The sequence below is a fragment of the Ahaetulla prasina genome, chromosome 1 (genome assembly GCF_028640845.1).
Source record: "Ahaetulla prasina isolate Xishuangbanna chromosome 1, ASM2864084v1, whole genome shotgun sequence".
Classification (NCBI taxonomy): domain Eukaryota; kingdom Metazoa; phylum Chordata; class Lepidosauria; order Squamata; family Colubridae; genus Ahaetulla; species Ahaetulla prasina.
Window position 1 is genome coordinate 207,554,071 of NC_080539.1, and position 7,797 is coordinate 207,561,867.

Here is a 7,797-nt window from a genome sequence, read left to right on the forward strand (position 1 = left end):
CAGTAGTTATCAACAGACTGTTTCATTTTCATCTTACGAGTGTTTGCAATTCAAATAATATTCGGTGTTGAAAAAAGTTGAAGAGTAATATATGAATAATATAATATAATATGCATGGGTTGGATCCAAAGAAATACAGTTGAAAGGAATTGGGTAATAGATGTGTTTTTCCTTGATTGCAGCTGCATTGCCAAACTATTCTTAAACATTGAAGTCTGTTGATGAATACAGCAGGCTTTGGTAGAAATGACTGACAGAAATAGAGGGGATTGTTGAAAAGTAGGGAGATGACATTTTTCACAAATGGGATTTCCTCTCCCCAATTTTGGGCAATTTCCCTTATTTGTCGTCCAATTATTTATGCTTCAAGACAGTATCACAGAGCACGGATTTTCCAGTACACTTGTACAAAATGAGGCAAAATGTGCCTGTTAATATTAGAAGATCACGTTTGGATTTGGAATTTCTCAATATTAATTCTATAAATTCATTTTTAACTGAATTTTAAAGATGTATATGTAGCGATTCAGGCAATCTTATTGTCATGTGATGAGAATTTCAACTCTAATATTGGGTTGGCTGCCATACTGTAAATAGGGAATGAGGTTTTTTAAGGTGAGATCAAAATCAAAATAAATTAATAAATTAAATATAGTCCCTATGATTACACACACACACACACACACACCATATTTCATACAATAGAGTAGCAGCTTTGAAAAGTACTCCAGCAGCTACATCAAAAAAATTGGTGGACACAGGCAGCCAATAAAGATTGTGGAGCCATAACATATAATAATAGTGGGGTTCACATGAAATTAACTGCAGCAATGCCTTGTTGGAATGAACTGAATCTGATTAAAACCCGATGGGAGCAATGGTGGAGATCTTACTTTGTTGTAATAAAAATCTCTTTACTTAGAGGTACCCAAGAGGTATATAGGGTTGCAATCTGGATGAAAAGAGTGTGTGAGCTTCAAAGAAACACTCCCAAGCATAGAATTTAACAATCTTAGTATCTCAACTTTTTCATTTCCAGCGCTGATATAGTTTGATACATATTGAACCACGCCAATATGCACACACAAACACACATTCTATTGAATTTCTATGAAAACAGAGTGAATAAAGGTAGCCAGTTTCAAACAGCCATGTCCTTTTTTCTATCAGTGGTAACTTACATTTTAAAGTGAAAATCCATCTATTCTAGCTAATCAGATCCCCTTGTCTGTGGTGTAATTGAATTAGGTGACTGAGCCTGAAGAGTTTTGAGTCTCTCAGTTTAATGTGTTTCCAGCTTCTTGAAGGAAAAATAGGGCAAATCTGGTAAAAATGATTCAGTTTCTTGGTGGAAATCAATTTTTGATCAATGAACTTTTTAAAATGTAAAATACAACTGAGTGCTTAGATAAATCAGCCTTTTTGGCAGTTCACAGTGATGTGCTGTTTTTGGCATCAGGATGTAATTTGTTGTTTCTTTTGCCACATTATGATAATGCCAGGAGAAAAGTACAATTCTACTGTTCTAAATTATGGAAATGAGAAAACGCTAATGAATAGAAAGTATTATATTGGTTATTCAATTGGCTGTTGCAAAGCAAACATTAACCTAACTAGTAAGTGGATTTTCGCAAGAGCTTGATATTTGTAGTGGATTTTCTTCTTTAATTTTCTTTCTGAGAACTGATAATATCAAATAACTAAGTTTGTTTTCAAAAAGGTGAGCTGCATCCAGATTTGTGCAGAACTTTTTAAATGAGATGGTACCACAGATTAAGAAGAGGAAGAACTCTGCTCCGCCCCCATCATCTACCCTTAATAATTCAGAATTGCAAGAAGTAAATTCAGCATCTTCCATTGTGTTTTTCCCCTGAATCCTAATTTCTTCCACAAACAGAAGAAATAGAGTGAAGCCAATGAACTTAATATTTAAAAAGAGAAACAAACTAGAAAACGAAAAACAATACAAAAGTTTACAAAAGAGACATGGCATCATATAATCTTACCAGCACATCAATATGAATAAGAAAACTGACATTTAATAATGGACAGGCATAGTTTTGATCCAGGAAGGAAAACTTTTCTCTGTTTCTGTGAGCAAACAGTATTGTGAGCAAACTAGTATTGAAAGGAGTATAGTATTACTTTCTAGCCTTCAATGAGACAATATGAGAGAGTGGGTCTAGTGGTTAAGGCAACAGGCTAGAGACTGGGAAATTGTGAGTTCAAGTCTGACCTTAGCCTTGAAAGCCAGCTGGCTGATCTTAGCCAGTTGTTCTCTCTCAGCCCAACTCACTTCACAGGGTTGTTGTTATGGCGAAAACAGGAGGAAGAAGGAGCATTAGATATGTTCGCCATTTGAGTTGTTTATAAAAAATAATAAAGATGGGATATAAATAAAAGAAATGAGCAAATACAAATACATTGAACGGCAAAAACACAGATTTAAGGTTTCCTCGATAAAGAAATCTGATATAATTGAAAATTTGCTCGGTCATACTTTAGATATTAGCTGTTAGGGACATGAAACATGCATACAAACCAGATCTGAAAATACATCAAGTTGGATAGTCCAGTGTTCTAAATCAGCGGTCACCAACTGGTAGCCCGTGGACCACTGGTGGTCTGTGAGAAAATTTTGGTGGCCCTCAGAAAAATTATATTGCACTAAATCAGGGGTTCTCAAGCTACGGCCTCTGGGACGGATACGTGCAATGAGCATTTGTTTTGCTGCAGAGAGTCTCCCCCTTCGAGGTCTTTTTGTGTGGGTTGGAGGAGACAGAAATGTCAACTGGGGGTCTGCTTCAGCCTCCTGGTGCAGGGCTTGGGCAAAGGCTGGAGGGAAGTGCCGCTGGTGGCAAAGAACTGGAGGACCTTGTTCCAGTGGGACTGCATCATGGCCTGGAACTGGCTGACCATCTCAGCCCGCTGAGCCCCCAGGCATCTGTACCTGTCCTTGCACTCCTGCAGGTCTTCCCTCTGCTTGGAAAGCCTATGCTCCTAGTCCTCAGTGAAGTGCTTTTGCTGAGCCTTCTTCTTGGTCAGATCCAATTTGAACTGAGCTGTTTTGCCAACTCTTTCTCGTGGTGGCTCCAACAACTGCTTCCTGTTGGGGCCCTAAGAAGCCCGAGCGGGTAGGCAAGGAGTTGGCCATGCTCACCCAGTCACATGACCACCAACCACGCCTACCCAGCTCGCCATTAGGCAGATCATATTAGTGGTCCGCGGGATTTAAAATTATGAATTTAGTGGTTCCTGAGGTCCGAAAGATTGATGACCCCTGTTCTAAATGGATGTAACAATGAAAAAACTAATTAAGATTTCCTATGCTTTTGCCCACTGTTTTTTCAATCAGAATTTATACTGAGAAACCAGCCTGATATTACTATTGACCATATGGCCAATTTTTCTGACTTAACATCAGAGAAGACCAAGATGCAAGTAAAATACAAAGCAGCCAAAGAAGAGTGAAATAGCTTATGACTGATTCTCACATACATGATTATTTTTTTCTGTACTAAACACTAGGTTTGGGACTGGAATTATGATTTTGACTGTAAAGAATTTAACCCTCAGTACCCATTCAGAAACCGAGAAAGTCCCAATTTCCAAAGAGAGAAAAGCATATGACTGATTCAAGGCAAGCAATGACATTAATAGCATCATCTCTTCTGGAAGAGATTTTCTCTTTGTGGAAATTTGAAGTGAAGAAAGCCTTGTTCTTAACCCACCTACGTGCTTTGCCTTTAATTTTTATACTTGGATGTTTAATTTCATGCTTAGAAACAAGTGTCTGTAGCCAAGCAAAAGCAGATGATATATTTTTATAAGGTTTATACTAGAATGCTGTATCAATTGGATTGTGAGCCATCTACTGTCAAAACATGAAAGAAATGTTCTGGAAACATTAAACTAATACTTTGCTTTTTCTTAAATAGTGTTGCTTCCAACACTATTGTATGTGCATAAATGTGTGTGTTGAAGATGACAGGGCATTGTATCTATTTTAGTGCAATGCTCTTCTGTGATATAAAACAGCTACATGTATGGTGTTGCCTGGAAGAGTTATTTTATTAGTCATCAGCTCTCCCCAAGAATGCCATTCTTCTGGTATAGAAGTTCCTGGTACTACCAGTTTGTTTGTTTGTTTTTGAGAATAGTTACAGAAGCTAAATTAATGGTATGTTATTTGGGAAAAAAGAATTGCAGACATGCTTGTGGTCTGGTGGAGCTTTTTAGAATTGGAGTGCTGTCTAGCCCTTTGAATAAAAACTAAGTTACAGTTACATAGCTATACTTACATCTACAATGCCCAGATTTTCTGAACCCGTGAAAAGTGTTCTAATATTTAAATTCCAAATAAAAGGGTAGCATAAGGTTCTGGAAAATCACCACCTCTAATACCTACCAAGCTAATTCTTTTTTTTTTTGTAAAAAGTTTTTTTTTATTTTTTACCACAAACAAACATAAAAACATCTTCAATCCAAAAACAATGTGTCGGTGGGCTGATTACAAATCCTTTGTGCAATTTCAACATATACATGTCATAAATTTATCTAATCTTACATTATGCCAATCTTATCTTATTACATCATTCATCCCATCATCTTCAATCAATTTAATTCAACATTTTCCCTTATAATAACCTTTCTCAAATCTATTTTATTGTATCTTCCCTTCTAACCGTTGATAAAATAAATCCCATATCTTATAATATTGTTTATCTTCCTGTTCTCTAATTTCAAATGTCAATTTATTCATTTCTGCACATTCCATTATTTTTTGAATAATTTCATCTTGCATAGGTAATTTCTCATTTTTCCAATTTTTAGCAAACACAATCCTAGCTGCTGTTATAACATTCACAATCAAATGTCTCAATTCTCTGCTATATATTTCAGGTATAATCCCCAGTAGAAAATCTTCTGGTTTAAAGTCTATGTGTTTTTTAATCATTTTTTCCAACCATGTGTGTATTTTAGTCCAGTATCTTTTAGCCTCCACGCACGTCCACCACATATGGTAATATGAGCCAGGTTTCTGATGACCTACCAAACTAATTCTTAAGATCTTTTACCAAAGTTCTGCTCTAAGAAATCCCTTTAGATCAGTGGACAAATTTACTTACCTTCGCTACCGGTTTGCAAATGTGAGCATGCGTGCTCGCTTGCTATGCTCGCATGTACCTCCACCATGCAAGCTCAGAGCCTTCTGCAGAGGGTCAAAAACGGGACACGATGACATCTGGGTGGGTGAGCGGAGCCTCCCACTGCCAGGGCTACCATTTTGCCTGAGCAGGATAGAAGTGGCTCAATTTCACCACTGCTTTAGATGTGGGAAAGAATTTTTTATTTATTTATTTATTTATTATTCACACTTTTATACCGCCCTATCTCCCTAGGGACTCAGGGCGGTTTACAGCCATATAAAAAACATATATATATATATACAGGATAAAACATTAATTAAAAAAACTTATTACATAGGCCGAATATTTAAAATAGAGATATAAATAATAAAACCCATTTAAAACCAAATTTAAAATTTAAAAATTTAAAAATTTAAAATTTTAGTCCAGTCCTGCGCAGATAAATAGATGTGTCTTAAGCTCGCGGCGGAAGGTTCGAAGGTCAGGAAGTTGGCGAAGACCTGAGGGAAGCTCGTTCCAGAGGGTGGGGGCCCCCACAGAAAAGGCCCTTCCCCTGGGTGTCGCCAGTCGGCACTGCCTGGCCGACGGCACCCTGAGGAGTCCCTCTCTGTGAGAGCGCACGGGTCGGTGAGAGGCATTCGGTGGCAGCAGACGGTCCCGTAAGTAGCCCGGCCCTATGCCATGGAGCGCTTTGAAGATAATTACCAAAACCTTGAAGCGCACCCGGAAGGCCACAGGCAGCCAGTGCAGTCTGCGCAGGAGAGGTGTTACGTGGGAGCCACGAGGGGCTCCCTCTATCACCCGCGCAGCCGCATTCTGAACTACCTGGAGTCTCCGGGTGCTCCTCAAGGGGAGCCCCATGTAGAGAGCATTGCAGTAATCCAGACGAGATGTCACGAGAGCATGAGTGACCGTGCATAGGGCCGTGCATAGGGATCCCGGTCTAGAAAGGGGCGCAACTGGCGAACCAGGCAAAAGAATGTGATCCTGAGGCTTTTTTTTTTGGTCGTGGCATCGCAGTTATAGAACATTCTTTAAGATATTCCCCTTGAATGCCTTGTGGTATCTTTTTTTTTATTGAAAAAGTTTTACAATATTTTTTCCCCTTTACATCCCACCCCCATCCCCCCACCCACCATCACCCCCTCTCCCCACCCACCACCCCCACCCCGGACTACCCAGAGCAGAGTACAAGGTATACAATCTAACAATCATAAGCTAGAATACCCTAATTATACATAAATTCCTCTCCCTCCCCTATAACCTCAACTTTCCTTCTCCATAAAAAGAAACAAAAAAGAAGGAAATGTTCATTCATAAAATATGTGATGTTTCTTCTTCCAATAATTGTTCTAATTATAGTCAGTCCATCTTCCTCATTCCAGTATGTTTTCTTGTGGGTTTTCAGTCTGGTATGTTGATGTTTCCAACAAGTTCAATATTTTTAACCTCCAGTCTTTGATAACAAACATATAGTCCATCTTCCAATATTATACTAACATCTTCACAATAAATTACAAATATTTTATAACCATTTTAACATTTTAACCTTAAGCAACTCTTTCTATTTTAATTTTTATTTTAATTTCCCTCCCCCAACACTTTAAACCCAACATCAATTTTTATCCAAAGTAGCTAAATCCACCATTAATAAAGTAACATCAATAAAATATATCTCCCTCATTTTACTTACAAATTAAAACAAATACACCCCAACTTAATTTCCAAATACCATCTATAAAACATTTTATATATTTTATATGAAAAAGAAAAAAGTATCCTTCCTTGCTTTCAATTTTTATCCAAAATAGATAAATCCACTGTATATAATAATAACAGCATAAATATAATACACCCACATTTAACTTACAGACTCAAACAAATGCACATTATCCTTTCTATTTCTTTTATGTTCAGACATTTTTACTTACAGTTTACCCTTTCCCATAAAAAGAAACACTTTTCATCTGACAATGTTGCTTCTTTACTCCTTGTTCTTTTTTAAAGGGTACCATCCTTTGCTCCTCCCCCAATATTTTCTGTGTTTCTTCTCCCAAAGTTACAGCCCCAATTTCAAATTGTGTTTGCGTTACTTCCTTCTCCCTTTTTTTAGCCATTTCCACTTCTCCTCCCACCTTAACTTCTAAATCTAATAAACTTTCAGCCTTCAATACCTTAACATAAAATTCTCTTGCTTTAGTAACTGCGTTAAGACAATACTTCCCTCCCATATAATTTACTGTTAATCCGGCTGGCAAATTCCATCTATACCATACATGGCAGTTTCTAAGTTACTTTACCAAAAAAGCATATTCTTTTCTATCCCTCAATATTTTGGAAGGAATTTCTTTCAACACCAAAACCTCTTGACCCAATATTTTAATTTTACTTTTATAGAAGGCTTGTGAAATTTCACTCCTAATCTTCCTAGATGTAAAATAAATCACTATATCCCTTGGCAGTTGTCTCTGCCTTGCCACCCATGAGGTAACACGATAAATTTTCTCAATTTGATTTTCAAGATCCACTAATGTCAGTCCAAGCACCTGTGAGAAGGCTTCTGCAAATATCTTCTTTAGATTCTCTCTCTTATTTTCTTTTAAACCTCTCACCCTTAATGCAGATTCCATTGTTTTATATTGTAATA